Below are 18,317 nucleotides of genomic sequence, written 5' to 3'. Positions count from 1 at the left end.
TTGCTTTTGTTAAAAAAAAATGGCTCTGAGCACTATGGGACTTAACATCTATGGTCATCAGTCCCCTAGAACTTAGAACTACGTAAACCTAACTAACCTAAGGACATCACACAACACCCAGTCATCACGAGGCAGAGAAAATCCCTGGCCCCGCCGGGAATCGAACCCGGGAACCCGGGCTTGCTTTTGTTGATGATCATCTTATACCCTCCTTTCAAGACACTGTTCATTCCGTTCAACTGCTCTTCCAAGTCCTTTGCTGTCTCTGACAGAATTACAGTGTCATCGGCGAACCTCAAAGTTTTTATTTCTTCTCCATGGATTTTAATACCTACTCCGAATTTTTGTTCTGAGTTAAAGCTGTCAGACAAGGTTTGAAGAAGAATAAAATGCCACTACCAGACGACAGCTAATGTATAAAATACTTTTCTGACTATTCTCAAATGGAAAGAACAGTTCCTATTTAAATTTCTGCATCCTACACTGTTGGCAGTTCTATGTAGAAGGCAGTTATGTTATTTTATTTCGGTGATTACAAAACAGAGTCGAATGTATGCACTGGGTAGCCGAGGCAGCTAGTTCATGGCGATACGGTCAACCAAGTAAATGAATGTACTGAACATGCTGCAAACCACTACAGGGAGCCTGTGTGTCAGAACTCTCATCGAGTGTGCTGCATCGGTGTTATGATAAAGAAATGAGTCTCACAGAAGAGGATTTGGTGGTCTGTTGATTTGATGATAGGTTCATATGATGATGGTGTGGGTTCGATTCCAACTTCTGCCCATGATTTTTGGTAGGGAGAGGCACATTATATTCTCTTCTGGCTGCACCAAGTGAAGAAGATATAATGGCATTGTGGTCTGAAAGTCACATTAAACATGATATTCCTTCTCTACCAAGTAGATGTTAGGTTGAACCACAATAAAGTCAGGAGTGGTGACAAGTAGACGTTCTACTACCAGTAACTTTTCTTATACTAGTTATTTGTTTCTAGGGATGAAACAAACGGTATGTAGGGTCACAGGACACTTATTACATCTTTTATTTGAGCTTCTGTATATTGATAAAATTGGTTCTGAACTGGGAATGCAACTCAGACCGCCCTTAACGCGGAATTTGATCCCATCGTGACAATACAGCTCGACTACAATTTGTTGTTTGTTCAAAACTGCAGATTCCTCAACGTCTCCACATATTGCGCGTGAATGGGTTCGAATCCTGGCCCGGCACTAAGGTTTTCATTATGTATTATCATGCTCTAGCATGAGAACACCTATCTCCAGGTGGATAATAATTTTGATTTTTATTGCGTTTTCATTCGTTATCAACACTAACGATATCTGACGTTTTTGACTCCCAGTGAGACACAGAACTATTTGCAAGATCACTGTAAGTTCAAGGATGTTATTCCGAGCTCCTGGTGGAGAAAAATTCGGTAACTGACGTCTCTTTGTGTGTAGTCAACAACGATATGTGTGGGGTTCGGTTCCCAGTCAGCAGTGAACTCTTCGTCATATTATTTCTAGTTCATACATGCTCACATGTCGCTGCTGGTGTAACAAACCCATATTTAACGTTCGTTTTCTCTAGAATATAACAGCTTTAGGTGCCGGGTTGGAGTCCTGGAAAGGGAAAAATTACTGTTTCGTCTCGTCATTTCAGTTAAAACATCTAGCTACTGCCGAGAAAATCCGATATGTCACAGTTGATTCTGCTTCGATAACAATCAGATTAGGTTCTGGGTTCGAATCCCTGTCCAACACAAAGCTTTACCTCACGGCATTTCAAGTAAGTTACTTGTGAAGAAGCAATATGTAACATCTCTCGTAGTTCGTTAACAGGGACAATAGATGTTGGGTAGGAATTTGCGTCCGTTAAAAATGTTTAAGTCATGTAATTTAAAGTTGATATTTTCTAACTTATACAGTCTAAAATCGAGGTATATAACTCTCTGTATGCCTAGTCAGGAATGACAGTTTCCGTCAGTCATGAAATCTTAGTCTGCATGACCTGGGTTTGAATCCATATGCAGAACGAGGCGGTTCGTCGTGTCATTTGAAGTTCATACATATTGTCAACTAGCTGCTCGTGAATAACGTAAATTTTTAATGATATTTTGTGTTAAATAAGAAGTATGGTATGTAACTTTGAAGAGAAAATCATGAATACGTTGAACTTACTACGTGCATTACCTATCTGACGTAATAATGAGAGTGGTAACATTTCAGGTATGCCATTTAGTGCAATAAATGTGAGCTTACAAGCCTTAAGGACAGTCTTACCTGTGATAAGGTGTTCCCTGATATTTGTAGTATCTTGGTATTACTTTACATCGTGAGTTATTGCGATACAGAACAGTGTTTTCTAGTGGTGACTTGTTGGGACCATTTTCAATAGTCAAACGACTTTACCAAGGAGCGATTAGAGCAGGGCCGCACAAGCACGGAAAACCGCACGCGTGCAATGCGATTTGCAGCGAGTGCCTGCACAGTGCATCGGTTCAACTCGGCATACTTCGCCTCAACTCGTCTTGCTAGGTGAGGCCGACGCTGTGCGCTGCCGAATGCGCTTCCAGACGGCTTAGTCAACATTGGAATACGTAAGCGCAAGACAATTACCGGAATAATGGAACCATCTGCTCCAGAAAAAGGGAAAATTGCCGAAATTCAATTTAAACCGGAATGGGAATCCTCCTACTTTTTTGTGCGTTGTGACGATAAAGCCAAATGTCTAATCTGCGGTACACTAATTGCGTGTGTCAGAAAATCGTCTATTGAAAGGCACTACAGCAAATTGCATTCAGAAAAGTGTAGTTATATAACAGGGGATGCCAGAGAGGAAGAATTACGTAAGTTGCAAACTCTTGCAGAAGAGTATTCTGTACCTACAAAAGAGGTTTGTTACAAGTACTTTAGCATGTATATTTTGGTTAAAGGTCATGCGAAACGAAATAACATTTGTTTAGATTCCTTAGTTTTCGTTTTCGCATAAATTATTTTTTTCTCTACTTTAGGGTGAAGAAGATGAGGGGTGTTGCGAGAGGACTCTCAGAACTAGTTACAAAGTTGCTCTACGTTTAGCAAGAGCTGGGAGGCCATTTATGGACGGGCCATTAATAAAAAACATTATGTTGGACGTAGTAGAGACAATGAATCCCACGTAACGGAAGAGCTCCTGGATATGATTTCGTTGAAGGACACTGTTACAGGTGCGGATATTTTAGCAGCTGTTTAAATGGCAGCTGAAGGAATAGGACTCCCTTGGGGAAAGCTGTTTTCCGTAACCACAGACGGGGCACCAGCAATGTGCGGTAAAGCAAAAGGGTTTATTGGCCTACTGCGGAAAAAACATGCCGAATTTACCTTCCGTTCATTGTTTTGCACACCAAGAGGCTCTCTGTGCGAAAGTTATCGGTCTTCAAGATGTGATGAAGGTAGTGGCGCGTATCGTGAACTACATTCGTTCTCATGGACTCACTCATCGTCAATTCAAAGAATTTTTGATTTCCTTTGAAGAGGAGCATCCAGATATTCCCTGCCACGATGAGATGCGCTGGCTGAGCAAAGGGAAAGTAATTTCCCGAATTTTTCGACTACGCCACACTGTGGCTCAGTTTTTGGAGAGCAAAGGACGTCCGGAGCCACTTTTTCATTACCCTCAATGGGTAGCTGATTTAGGATTTTTAGCAGACATTATGGCTCTCCTAAATGATTTAAGTCTGAAACTCCAAAAAGAAAACAATCTCATCGACGATATGATCAGCAAAATAAACGCTTTCCAGTATAGACTGAAGCTCCTCAAAAACAACCTTTCAGAGAAAAATACGCAACACTTTCCTGAACTAGGTAAGCGAGATATAAATTGTACCTTTATTAAAACAGCCTGATTTTTCTAACCGCTCTAATCGAAACGGTACTATGCTTTTGTTTGACAGCATCTGTGCAGGAAGGAGCGCGCTTTGAAAAATACGTCGAGGTGCTACAATCCCTTGACAATGCGTTTAACGACCGATTCCAGGAAATGTGCCGGTATGTGACATACAGCTAAATAAAGGAGATTGCGTTACATATGCAAGTGTAACATTACATTAAAACCAATAGTACACATTACATGTATATTAAAATCTATCGCATTTTAGTACTTCGAAACAACGGCTTACATTACTTTCATTTATTAACATTGTCTTTGTTATTGTTTCACGAAATTACCTACCTGCAGCCAATTCTCGATGTTTTTGTGAAACCTTTTTCGATGGATATTGAAAGTGCACCTACAGATTTACATTTCGAACTAATTGTTTTGCAAAGCGATGTTCACCGAAAGGATGTGTTTTGCAATACAAAACGTTTGCTCCAATTCTACCAGAATCTGCCAAAGGAAGAATTTCCCAAGTTACACCGAGAAGCAGCGAAGATTATTTCTATGTTTGGTTCCACTTGTGTATGTGAAAGGTTTTTCTCTGTTTTGTCTTGTAGAAAAACTAGATTGCGTGCGAGTATTTCTAATTGTAATTTAAAAAATTCTCTCAGAATTGCTGTCACCAATCTCTTGTTCCAGATCTTAGTAGCATAATTGAAAATAAAATAAAGAGCACATAGGAAGATACATTTGTGTTGAAACTAAATTTAAAATTGTTACCATTGCAGTTATTATATAAATGTATTTTGTACCGGTACACCAAACTAAGCTCTCCACCTAGTGTACTTTAGTATTTGGCAATGACGAAGACAACAGGGTAAAAGCTTTGAAACAGGTCGAGACAGGCGGCGCGAGCGACACAAGCTCAGGAAGTGTGAGGCAGCGCTGTTGCGCAAAGCCGAGGAGTGGGGGGTCTGCACCACCGTCAACATAGCGCAGTCGTCTTCTGCACTCTGCACTGTGCGATGCACCTTGTGCGGCCCTGGATTAGAGGAACTGCTAGACAGCTGCGTTATGCGGGTTGCATGCGTATCAGGCGGAATGCAATTCAGGTCGTTCGGATACTTTTGAGCACGGCTGTACCTATACTGTAATGTTTCTGTTTATTTTTCCGATATAAAATAAGCTTTCCTTTTCTTTTGTGAGCTATTTTTTCATACTCTCCATTCGTGCCAAGTGAATGTTGTAATAAATACTATGTAAACATGTTGTATTATGTTTTGCAAGGCGGATCAAGATTAGAAAAAATTTTTGTAGCAGCTCTAAGCGACATTAATGGTCTTGGGGAACATGCAACCAGCAAAGTCAAAACATCGAACATACCATCCTGGAATTTAAATCGCTGATTCAGACGTTTTCGTGTAACCTACAATACATAAATCTATCGGTCTTACTCGAAAAATTCGATTATCTTCCTTGCTTATAACGAATTTTCCATCGGCCAGTTCTCCCAAGGAACTCCTTTTTTGCTGTTGGGGTATCAGCTGTTATTAACGCGGCTCTGTCTTTTAATAATTGGTTAAAGCATAGTGCCATCGATACTTTACTGCAAAGTGAAATCGGTAGTAAAATTAATTTCTGGCGAGACGTGTTGCATGGTGTTATTAATGCCATAATTACTTTAGCTTCATGTAATATTCCTTTAAGAGGCCATAATACTGGAAATTTCGTGTCCATTTTATGTTTACTATCGAATTATGATCCTATTTTAAAGGGACTTCTTTTAAATCCAAAACGTGAAATAAATTAATTAAGCCCCATGATTCAAAATTAGATTGTTAACTTAGTTGCTATTGCAGTTAGAGAACATTTGGTTTTAGAAATTAAAGAAGCTCCCTTTCTGGCGATTATTTTGTATACAACTCAAGACGTGTCAAAAACTAACTTTCTGTAGTTTTTCAATGCGTCTCGATAGCACGAAACGATGATCATGTGCGTAAAGAGAGAAAAATCTGCGAGTCCTTTTTTGTATTTATGTCAGTAGCTGAGTGTAGTGGAGAAGGGCTTAAAGGTGAAAATTTTAATACTATAAAGATATATAGAATTGATTTGTCCAAATATAGAGGGCAGGATTACGATGGAGCAAATGTTATGTCGGGTGTGTATAGAGGATTACAAGCCCTTATAAAAGAAGATGCGACAAATGCCGATTGTATTCATTGCGCGGCACGCGCATTAAATTTAATTTAAATGATGCTGCAGAACGTGTCCCTGAAGTGTCAATTTTTTTCGATAATTTGGGAGAAATATATACCTCCTTGGGCAATAGTATAAAATACTGGTCAGTGCTGAGTAACGATTAATATTTAAAGTATAAAATTATTCTTAAGAAGGTATGCCCTACTAGATGGCCTGCAAGACATGACGCTTTGAAAAATGATTCATTAACAATGAAAACTTTATACCAGAAAAACTTAATTTCCACTAAAAAAAGGGCGTGACGAATGTAAAAGTATAATTAATATTTTAAAGAATTACGATTTTGTAGTGCCTGTCGCCTTTTTTATTTCATTGTTTGAAATCATTAATCCAGTTTCTAAGGCTCTACAGCATGAAATTTATGACTTACAGAAATTAGCGTTTCACTAAGAAATGTTTCGAACAGACTGAGCAAAATAAGAAACCAAACTCATTCCATGGTTTGCTAAACGTGACCAGATACCTAGGAAAAGTATATGAAGATGCTACATGTCCGAAAGAACTGGTACCAATCGTGATCTTGCAGTTCTCGAAGAATGAAATTACAATAAAATCCAGATCTTTCGATGCCTACAGGCTTTGATATACAGGGTGAGTCACCTAACATTACCGCTGGATATATTTCGTAAACCACGTCAAATACTGACGAATCGATTCCACAGACCGAACGTGAGGAGAGGGGCTAGTGTAATTGGTTAATACAAACCATACAAAAATGCACGGAAGTATGTTTTTTAACACAAACCTACGTTTTTTTATATGGAACCCCGTTAGTTTTGTTAGCACATCTGAACATATAAGCAAATACGTAATCAGTGCCGTTTGTTGCAATGTAAAATGTTAATTACATCCGGAGATATTTTAACCTAAATTTGACGCTTGAGTACCACTCCTCCGCTGTTCGATCGTGTGCATCGGAGAGCACCGAATTACGTAGGGATCCAAAGGGAACGGTGATGGACCTTAGGTACAGAAGAGACTGGAACAGCACATTAGGTCCACATGCTAACACCTTTTTATTGGTCTTTTTCACTGACACACATGTACATTACCATGAGGAGTGAGGTACACGTACACACGTGGTTTCCGTTTTCAATTACAGAGTGGAATAGAGTGTGTCCCGACATGTCAGGCCAATAGATGTTCAATGTGGTGGCCATCATTTACTGCACACAATTGCAATCTCTGGCGTAATGAGTGTCGTACACGCCGCAGTACATCTGGTGTAATGTCGCCGCAGGCTGCCACAATACGTTGTTCCATATCCTCTGGGGTTGTAGGCACATCACGGTACACATTCTCCTTTAACGTACCCCACGGATAGAAGTCCAGAGGTGTAAGATGAGGATAACGGGCTGGCCAATTTATGCGTCCTCCACGTCCTATGAAACGCCCGTCGAACATCCTGTCGAGGGTCAGCCTAGTGTTAATTGCGGAATGTGCAAGTGCACCATCATGCTGATACCACATACGTAGACGCGTTTCCAGTGGGACACTTTCGAGCAACGTTGGCAGATCATTCTGTAGAAACGCGATGTATGTTGCAGCTGTTTGGGCCCCTGCAATGAAGTGAGGACCAATGAGGTGGTCGCCAATGATTCCGCACCGACATTTACAGTCCACGGTCGCTGTCGCTCTACCTGTCTGAGCCAGCGAGGATTGTCCACGGACCAGTAATGCATGTTCCGTAGATTCACTGCCCCGTGGTTTGTGAAACCCGCTTCATCGGTAAACAGGTAGAACTGCAACGCATTCTCTGTTAATGGCCATTGACAGAATTGCACTCGATAATTAAAGTCATCACCATGTAATTGCTGATGTAGCGACACATGAAACGGGTGAAAGCGGTGACGATGCAGTATGCACATGACACTACTTTGACTCAGTCCACCGGCTCTCGCAATATCCCGTGTACTCATGTGTGGGTTCATGGCAACAGCAGCTAACACACCAACTGCACCCGCATCTCCTGTGACGGGCCTGTTACGGACCCGTTTGCGTGCTACGACCATACCTGTTGCATCCAGTTGGCGGTAGATGTTTTGCAATGTGGGGCACGTTGGATGCTCTCTGTCCGGGTACCGTTCTGCATACACCCTGCAGGCTTCAGCAGCATTTCGTCGACACTCACCATAGATGAGTATCATCGCCTTTTCAGAGTTCGAATACACCATGGTCACAGTTCCTACAACACTACACTATCACAGACGTCCGGTAACACGGTGTACTACAGTTGGTCTGCGTGCGGAGTCGAATGCAGAATAACAATAGCAACAAGCGCTACATGCGGACACTGCGACAGCTAGACTAAACCACAACAGTGCACTACAGCCACACTCGTAAACACGGTCGTCATCGTAAACATGTCCCTGCAGATGCTGCTCACAGACCGTGGCCCGTGTTTGTTACAACACGCAACTGAACGTCGGAGGTTTCAAGCGTCAACTTTAGGTTACAATATCTCCGGATGTAATTAACATTTTACAATGCAACAAACGGCACTGATTACGTATTTGTTTATATGTTCAGATGTGCTAGCAAAACTAACGTGGTTCCATTTAAAAAAAAGTAGATTTGTGTTAAAAAACATACTTCCGTGCATTTTTGTATGGTTTGTATTAAACAATTACGCTAGCCCCTCTCCTCACGTTCGGTCTGTGGAATCGGTTCGTCAGTATTTGATGTGGTTTACGAAATTTATCCAGCGGTAACGTTAGGTGACTCACCCTGTATATCAAGGTGAACACAGAGGACAGTGCGACAGCAGGGACTTGTCTGGTAGGCTCCCTGTAAGACCCACATTTCCAAGGTACTGTCCACACAGTACATTTGCAGTGCCCCTGCGCACTATACTTATTACTCTTCCGATACCCGAACTCTTACTTGACTGCCACGAGTAATGGGTATAGTGGGCAGGAGCACTACAAATGTAGTGTGTGGGCAGTACGTTGGAAATGTGGGTCTTACGGGGAGCGTGCCAGAGATAAGTTCCTGCAGTCGCACTGTCCTCTGTGTCCTCGGTGAACGCAGGAGATACTGGGTTCGTGTCCCGATCAGGGCACACATTTTCAACTCTCCCCTTTCATATTTATCAACGCCTGAAGATCTGGATTTCATTGTAATTTTACCTGGGAAAAAAGTAGGGAGCAACAACTGTTTTCTAAAATAAAAGACAGAAGACGAAGAAGCGATGTTTTGATCAGTTATCAGAAGATGGAATTTCAGGCCGGGAATCGTACTTCACTCTCAATGTGTACTTTTTCTGTTTATATGTATCAATTTCTCAAACTAAATAAAGATTTCAAAGCCTCTGTGACCTTAGTAATACAGTAGAGCGTCGATTATCCGAGGCAATTGGGGGACATGGGTGTTCGGAAAACTGGTTTGTTCGGATAATCGAACTGTACATGTTTATTTGCCAAAAAGAAGTACTGTACAGTAAATTTATTCATAAAAACAGGCATGTCTTTTGGTATTACAAAGTAACATACAAAGGCAACTTCAGTAGGAATATATAGTAATAATCTCGTACTTGTCCCTCATAGAAAGGACAACACGTTTACGTTTAAGCATTTTGTATCGTCAAGTTCACTTCTTCACGCAGCAGCACACAAGTGGTCGTAACAGAGAACAGAAAGGTGACTGTTTGCACCGTGAGAAGCTCTTCTTGGGGGCGCTCAGTCCAAACTGCGCGGAGCGGCACGCCTCAACTCTAAGCTGGCGCAGCTGTTGCTGTGAACAGCTTTGACACTGCCGCTACTTCTACTGCCAGTGCCAAGCCACAAAAGTGTGCTGATTGTTGAAACACAGCGACTGGCGGCTTGGCCGGTCAGCAGCGCCTTGTGAAGGCCCCATTAGAAGCAGTGTTCCGCCAGCGGTGGCCCAGTGCGGCGACTTCTGTGGGAAACTTGGTTTGGGAGTGAGGGGGATGATGGACGTTAGGGTGGGAGAGTAACAAGTGCGAGCGAGTACACAGTTCGGTTAAGCGATCTTTCGGTTGACCGACATTCGGATAATCGACTCTACTGTACTTTCAAGTGTTACATCAGGAGAAACTCTTACCATTTTCAAATGAAATAATAAAAAAGGAAGAGGTAAAAGTGACTGCCAAACACAGTAAAAACATGTCATTTGATTTGTATGAACAATTACTTTCTTTGAAAATGTGCTTAAAAACTACGATTCGGAAAATCCATTCCATTTAGGAATTGATGGAATTATTACTGATTAAATTAAATAGCCTTGCATCCAGTTTTCTGGAGGTAACAACAGTATGTTTCCTATTTTCGACCCTTCCTATAACAACTGTAACAGCTCAAAGAAGTTTTTCGAAATTAACACTGATTACAAACTATCTTAGGACTTCTATGAGCCAAGAACGGTTCGAGAACCTAAAATCGTCTTCGGCTATGGATGAGTTAATAAGTAGGTTTGCGGAAAAAAGGGCGAGAAAAGTATATATTTAAATTGTTTGGCTAACTTGCCTTCTCGGAGCTTTAATTGTAAATAATTATTTACCTATGTAACCTACACTTAATTAATAAATATTTATTTTATTCAAAATGAGAGTTTTTGTTTCTTTTGTGAAAAATTTTTAGCATCCGTTTGAGCTACGCCACAGTCGGACAAAAGGGCCCCACAGCAAATTTTGATACAGGGGCCATCTAAGGCAAGCTATCTATACCACTGATGTACATACACCTAATGTGGGAAAAGTTCTGTATAAAAAATTATGGAATGTATTTTTTTATAAATCTAGTGAACGCGCTGCTCGTATGTATTTATTTACCTAGTGCAATTTGTTCTACTACACGATAGACCAAGATGCAGCTTTTCGCACGCAGCAGCTCTCGAGCGACATGCATCGCATGTACACCCTTAATCTGACCCTATGTTTTGTTATTATAATTGAAATAAAATTATTTATGTTGTGTATTTCCACGACGATGTGTAATAATAGTTATGGGCCCTACAATACACAGCGTAGAATGACCTAAATTATAAACAAGAAGTCTTTATTTCCGTGGATACAGACAAATGTTTAGTTCTTATCATCGCAAGGTGAATCACTCACAGAATCTGATTTCTGCAAAAATGAAGAAATTTTGGGCAGTTTCTTTACAACTTCCATCTTCTTCTGTTTATTTCTTCTTTCCATAGCGCCACTGGAATAATCTTTCTTTCACTCATTTCTTTCACAATTAAAGTTATTAACGAACAAATAATCACTAGATTTACAACGTTCGAACGTCATGAACCGCGTTCACAGATTGAAATAAACACGTATAGATTGTTCTCATTCAACTGAAAAGGAGAAATACTGTAAACATTGTTGTCTGTTCAAGTGCGCCGCGGGAAATCTGAGATAGTGTTGCCAACATTTGGACGCCCAGTTAATTAAGTGTTTATGATACAGCCTAAGACTTAAGCGTTCACCTTGAGTGACATTGTGAAAAGTATTTTACGAATTTCTGCTAACACATGTCTAGGGCCCTGCAGCCCAGGGACCCCGCATCATTGATACGGCTGATACTGTGTTAGCAAAGCCCCTGACTTCACCAAAAATGCAGTACGCAACTAGACAGGATCATGTCATTTTCATTACGTGATGAAAGAAACACTACTACTAATGCAACGATGCATGCCCAGTGCTTTTACAAACCAATCCTATACTGTAACAAACTTGTTAATCAAGCAGGGCAGAGTGAGAACCGCCGCCACCTCCGTAATAGTGAGACCTATGCAATCATGACAAGTGACGTCAGATAAACGTTGGCCAATACTTTGCTCCAAAAATATTCCAGCATTTCAACTGGTAAGGCAACCAGTCAGACTGATCGGTGGTGTACATAGCGTTCACATTCGATTCCCTGATTACAGTAAAGTGGCATCTGGCACAAGTTTGTTCTAGATTACCTGCATGCTAAAGAGCAACGACAGTCACCATGGGAAGAGACGGCTACTTCGTCATTACCATCAGTCGCAGAGTTCAAAACCTCAGTCTGCCGCTGTCGCAGATGGTTCGATCCAGTGTCTTCCTTATCATCCCAGTTCAGGACACCAGCATTCTTGATACCACAGTGGGTGGACAGGGCCTACCTGAACGGCAGGCCAGGATTATCGTACTGCATTGCTACATGACAACCGACATCGCGGTTCAACGCATGAAGAAAATCGGTGATGAGTGGGATTCCTCGATGGGCATCGACAGCCAATGTCAACAGTGAGTCAAGACACTGCTTGTAGCTTATCTAAATAAATAATTGATTCTGAACCTTCTTTCACTGAGTCAAGTGGCGACAAATTCTCACCACCATCCTTCCGAGAAAAACTGGCGCCGCGCGGGATTAGCCGAGCGGTCTGGGGCGCTGCAGTCATGGACTGTACGGCTGATGCCGGCGGAGGTTCGAGTCCTTCCTCGGTCATGGGTGTGTATGTTTGTCCTTAGGATAATTTAGGTTAAGTAGTGTGCAAGCTTAGGGACTGATGACCTTAGCAGTTAAGTCTCATGAGATTTCACACACATTTGAACACTTTTTTTTTTTTTTTTAACTGGCAAGGAGCGAACTGGGAGAGTGCCTCCTGACACAGTACTTTCATCCTCCCAACAGCTGCCTCTTGCAATGTCATTGCTCGCCGAATGATAGCTGGTGATCTTGTGGTGCACATATCCAAAGAAACTTATGAGCTGGGCGAGCAAATCAGACTCAGATTATTGTCGTCTGTGGTCGGTTGTAACGTGCAGGGGTGAACCAAATCTAGCTAACCACGTCGAAACGAAAGCGGAAGTTCACTTTTCTGTGGAGATACTGTCCATCAGCATCACTTCTGGCCAATAGCGAACCATCTATCGTAGTTAGTGATTTTCTGATGTCTCCGTGCGCGATACGTGCGGTTTTATATGGGAAATCACCAACAGGCATGTGCAGGTGGCGAGACAGTTTGTTGCACTGGCACTATAGGCATCTACGTACCCAGTCACGACGGTCTTTATTCGTACTGGGTAGAACAAAACGAGTGAACACTAGGGGAAAAGATCGACAGACTCCGAGGTGTCACAAGTTGTGTAGATAGTCAGAAGCTTGTCCACGAAATGCCGCTGGTAGGAAGGAGCGAGATCTTCCATGAGAGACTCCACAATAGAGTTCGACTTGCTCTCCAAGCACTCTGAGAAGTTGCAACTCTAATGCAGATACGTCATAAAGTAACAAACTCTGGAAGTCTCGATTTTGTGTTCAAATGACTGGACCTGTTGGTACTGTGACAGCCGTGACTTCATTTAAGGGATCGAGAGAGTTGGAGCAGCGATTAGCACACTGGATCGCATTCGAGAGGACAATGGTCCAAAACTGCGTCTGGCAGTCCAGATTTAGGTCTTCCGTAATTTCCTTACATCGTTCCAGGTAAATGTAGGGGTGATTCCTTTGAAAGGTCACTACTGATTTCCTTCCCCATACTTGAAACAGTCCTAGCTTGTGCTAGCTAAAATTAGCTTACTGGTATCAAATGTTGAGTTTAATTTGAGGAACAAAAGACGTTCAAAGGACAGCATTACACAGAAGTGAACCATTGACTTAGGGAAAACAGGAAATGAAGCAAAGCACAACGTTTGAGATGCAGTGTCACAGAAGAGTGTTTGAGCCATGCTGCGGCTGGCGTTGGTGCTGCTTGTAGGTTGCTGTCCTCTATTGGAGGCCAGACGATGTCGTTTAGTTGACATGGTTGCGGTTGTTTGTCTTTTTCTCATGTTGACTGGCGCCCCCTGGTTTCCCAAGCGTTATCTGACTGCTGGTGGCAGCAGCGGTGGTTATCGATATGTAGTAATTGTGGCCCTATCTTTGGGGTGACATCGTGGTTCTTCTGGGTCGTGTCAGTGGGCAGTTTGGTTGGGGACTGAGGATGACCCAGGTCTGCGCAGTGCGAGAACACGCTGGGACTGCTGGCGGCACGCATGGACCGCCGGATTGAAGGCCTGTGGTCATAAGGGTGCACGACCTCAACATAAACCGGATCCTGCAAGTTTTAAGTTGAGTGCATTTGGATTCAAGTAGAGAAACCTCCACCATTGTGATATCTTGCGATTCCCCAGTGGCTTGGGCTCGTGATGTTGCTCGTAGTGTTGCCGAGGCAAAGAGCAGTGAGTGGAGTGATTGGGGAAGGCGGATCTGATTAGCTTTCCAGGACTTCTAATTACTATTTATTGCATTCAGTTTGTTACTATTTGTTAAGTTCAACCAGCGGTATTTTTCCTGCCTGATGGCCCCTAACGCCCCAGTTACCTGCCCTGGGGGTTAGTGTATGCAACGGCAGTGTACGTTTCCTCGCCTGCCGCTGCTGTCCAGTGAGGCGTGCAGTTTTGACAGCTTTCTTGATTCTAGGTTGGTTGGCGATTCTTCTACTCTGATGGTAGTGATTCCTTTCTCTTTCCAAGCGCCCACTGGTTCTGGCTTTGGCGTATTTTTACATCTTTGAATTTGGTTTATTGGACGTCAGGTAGCCTCAGCAAGATTATCATTGGTCATTCGTTAGACTGCCACTAGTCTGAGTTACCATCTTGTGAAGTGAATGCAACTCTTGGCTGCCTATCTCATCGTTCGTGAAGGTGTTTTTTGCCGGACCTACCCAGAGGTCGCTTCCTGGTGCACTGTCTGTGACTGGCCTTTGTGTTTTATTATTGTATTTGCTGTTTTATTGTATGTTTCTAATTTTTTATATAATTGCCATTCTTGGCGTTACAGCAGGTTTAAATGATTGTACTACCATGTTTACCATCATTTTGTCTCACCTGTTTGGTAATCAGTTTCTTGTCTTTTTAAATTAACTTTTTCTGTTGTATTTGCTGTTTTACTGTACGTTTTTTAAATTTTTTTATATAATTGCCATTCTTGGCGTTACAACAGGTTTAAATGGTTGTGCTACCATGTTTACCATCATTTTGTCTCACCCGTTTGGTGATCAGTTGCCTGTCTTTTTAAATTAACCTTGCTATTGCATTGCTGTTTTACAGTATGTTTGTTAATTTTTTTATAATTGCCGTTCTTGGCGTTTAAGGCCTTCAGCCGTGACTGTGGTTACTTGCCTTAAAATTCTAATTGGGATCACATTGGCTTGTTTTTATGCTCATTTGGTAAATTGAAACTCACTGAAAGCACTATTAATTACACAGTTATTTATTCCTTAGTTAATAACGTATGTTATCTTTATTTATTGCTGAGTCTGGAATTACCGTTTTAAAATAAATGTGTGTAATTGCAAAAGGGAACCAACAGTAACTGATTAAGGCCCCATCCAAAATCGTAACCGAATCCTGCCTTTCATGACTACAAGGCTTCAGTGTTGAAAACTAAGTGCACCGATAATGTATAATTAATTTCTCCATCAGAATAGGCAAAAAAACTCCTACATCACGGATGTTAGCGAGCGTTTCGTCGACGATGCACGATTCCTGTACCAGGGAGAAAGGAAGGAAGATTAGAGTTTAACGTCCCATCGATAGTGGGGTCATTAAAGACAGATCACAAGCTTGAGCTGCTCAAGGATGGGGTATGAAATTGGCCATACCCTTTTTCGAAGGAACAGTCCTGAAATTTGCCTCCAGCAGTTTAGAGAAATGAAGGGAAACGCAAATCTGGATAACGGTGGTCCTCCAGAATGCAAGTTCAGCGTATTAACAACTCTTCCACCTCGCGCGGGATCTATATTTCTGTTCAGCTAGTTGCCTTTTGTGACTGTCATTATCACAGTAAGTTACAATCGGTCTCTGACATCACAGCTCATCAGTTCAGTATTCTACGTCTTTATACATTGATTCCTCTTGACGATACCCTTCAACTTTTGTCTACTCTACATTATTACTACCGCAGAAAACTTCAAATGCACATTATAACTCCCCAGTTCAGAACCACACATCTTCACACATTGATTCTTCTTGGCGATACCGTTCCACTTCAATCAACTCCACATCATAATTAAATCGTGATCTGCACCTCTATCTGTTCTTGGATACATCTTACAGTCCAATATCTGATTTCGGAATGATAAATTCCAGCTAGTATCTTCTCGTATCTGCAGGCCTTTTGCTGGTTGCCTTCCTCCTCTTGTGGTTACTGATCAACAAATTTGTTTAGTTGTTTTTTTGCAAACATCAAGGAGACTTTCTCCTCTCTCAGACCGACTACCGACCCCGCGTCCTCCCGTAAAACTATTCATTCAAGACCTATAACCTTTCAATACCCCATGATTACTAGATTTTCGTCTCCCTTTACATACTGAGTTATCCATTTGGTGCCATCGTACACCTGAATCCTTGTTACTGGCGTTGGTTACTGTCCATTCTGATAAGAATAATCCTATCACTGAACTGTTCACTGCAGCTCACTCTTTTCCCTACCTTTCAGATTATAATGATTTATCCAGTTCGTCATTTTCTGCTGCTGGTTGTATTATCATGTATTTGTCTGAGCATAAATCCTTACTTTCTTCTCATTCCACTTCACTATTACTATATTACTATAAGTGGACTAAGCCTTTGCTTTAATCTTCAATTATCTAGCTTCCCTACGCTACCCTATCAACATTTATACTTTGCACTAAAAGCACACATGTCGCTTCACTCACAGCTTCCAGCGGTGCATGTGGACCAATACCGGGGAGTCAGCTTGCACGGCAGTCCATTCCCCAGACCTCAGGAGCTTGAAATTTGGTTTTAGCCGTACTAGATGGGAGCATTCTTGGGAAAAAAATCCAAGAGAATCAGTGATTCAGACTGGTGTGTCGGTAGAGTATGCTCAGAGTCCTGCACAAACTCAATCTTACGAAGTAACAATAGTGCATCAACATTCAAAGACTATTGGTCGAAGTCAGTACTGCAACTGGCTGTCGTAATCTGTGCATGTTGGAGAAACTAACTGTGAAATGCTGTTTTTTTTTTTTTCTAGTGAATAACTGTCGCATTTTATTGGACACATTTCCAGCGCCACTCTTAATATGTTTGCACCTGTATCAACGTCCTTACTGCACGAACTATCTTAGGGTGTGTGGCGGGATATAAACGATATATTCACGAATGGCGGGTGGAAAGAATGATTGTGGCTAAAACTCCGTATAACATCTTATTTCTCTGATTTTCTTGTGATGATCCTTCCACGAGGCATATGTGGAAGGAAGTACACTACTGACCATTAAAATTGCTACACCACGAAGATGACGAGCTACAGACGCGAAATTTAACCGACAGGAAGAAGATGCTGTGATATGCAAATGATTAGCTTTTCAGAGCATTCACACAAGGTTGGCGCAGGTGGCGACACCTACAACGTGCTGACATGAGGAAAGGTTCCAAACGATTTCTAATACACAAACAGCAGTTGACTGGCGTTGCCTGGTGAAACGTTGTTGTGATGCCTCGTCTAAGGAGGAGAAATGCGTTTCCGACTTTGATAAAAGTCATGATGGTCGAATCCGTGTTTGGCGACATCGCAGTGAACGCATATTGGAAGCGTGTAATCGTCGTCGTCATAGTGGCGTATCACCCGGCGTGATGGTATGGGGTGCCATTGGTTACACGTCTCTGTCACCTCTTGTTCGCATTGACGGCACTTTGAACAGTGGACGTTACATTTAAGATGTGTTACGATCCGTCGCTCTACCCTTCATTCGCCCTGTGAAACCCTACATTTCAGCAGGATAATGCACGACCGTATGTTGCAGGTCCTGTACGGGCCTTTCTGGATGCAGAAAAATGTTCGACTGCTGTCCTGGCCAGCATATTCTCCAGATCTCTCACCAACTGAAAACGTCTGGTCAATGGTGGCAGAGCAACTGACTCGTCACAATACGCCAGTCACTACTCTTGATGAACTGTGGTATCGTGTTGAAGCTGCATGGGCAGCTGTACCAGTACACGTCATTCAAGCTCTGTTTGACTCAACGCCCAGACATATCAAGGCAGTTATTACGGCCAGATGTGGTTGTTCTGGGTACTGATTTCTCAGGATCTATGCACCCAAATTGCGTGAAAATGTAATCACATGTCAGTTCTAGTATAATATATTTGTCCAATGAATATCCGTTTATCATCTGCATTTCTTCTTGGTGTAGCAATTTTAATGGGCAGTAGTGTAGTATGTGGTCTGACTTCTTGGAACCTCCTTTCAAGACACGATCCATCCCATTTAATTGCTCTTCCAAATCATTTG

Source organism: Schistocerca americana, chromosome 2 (genome assembly GCF_021461395.2).
Source record: "Schistocerca americana isolate TAMUIC-IGC-003095 chromosome 2, iqSchAmer2.1, whole genome shotgun sequence".
Classification (NCBI taxonomy): domain Eukaryota; kingdom Metazoa; phylum Arthropoda; class Insecta; order Orthoptera; family Acrididae; genus Schistocerca; species Schistocerca americana.
Note: the sequence above shows the minus strand (reverse complement) of the source record.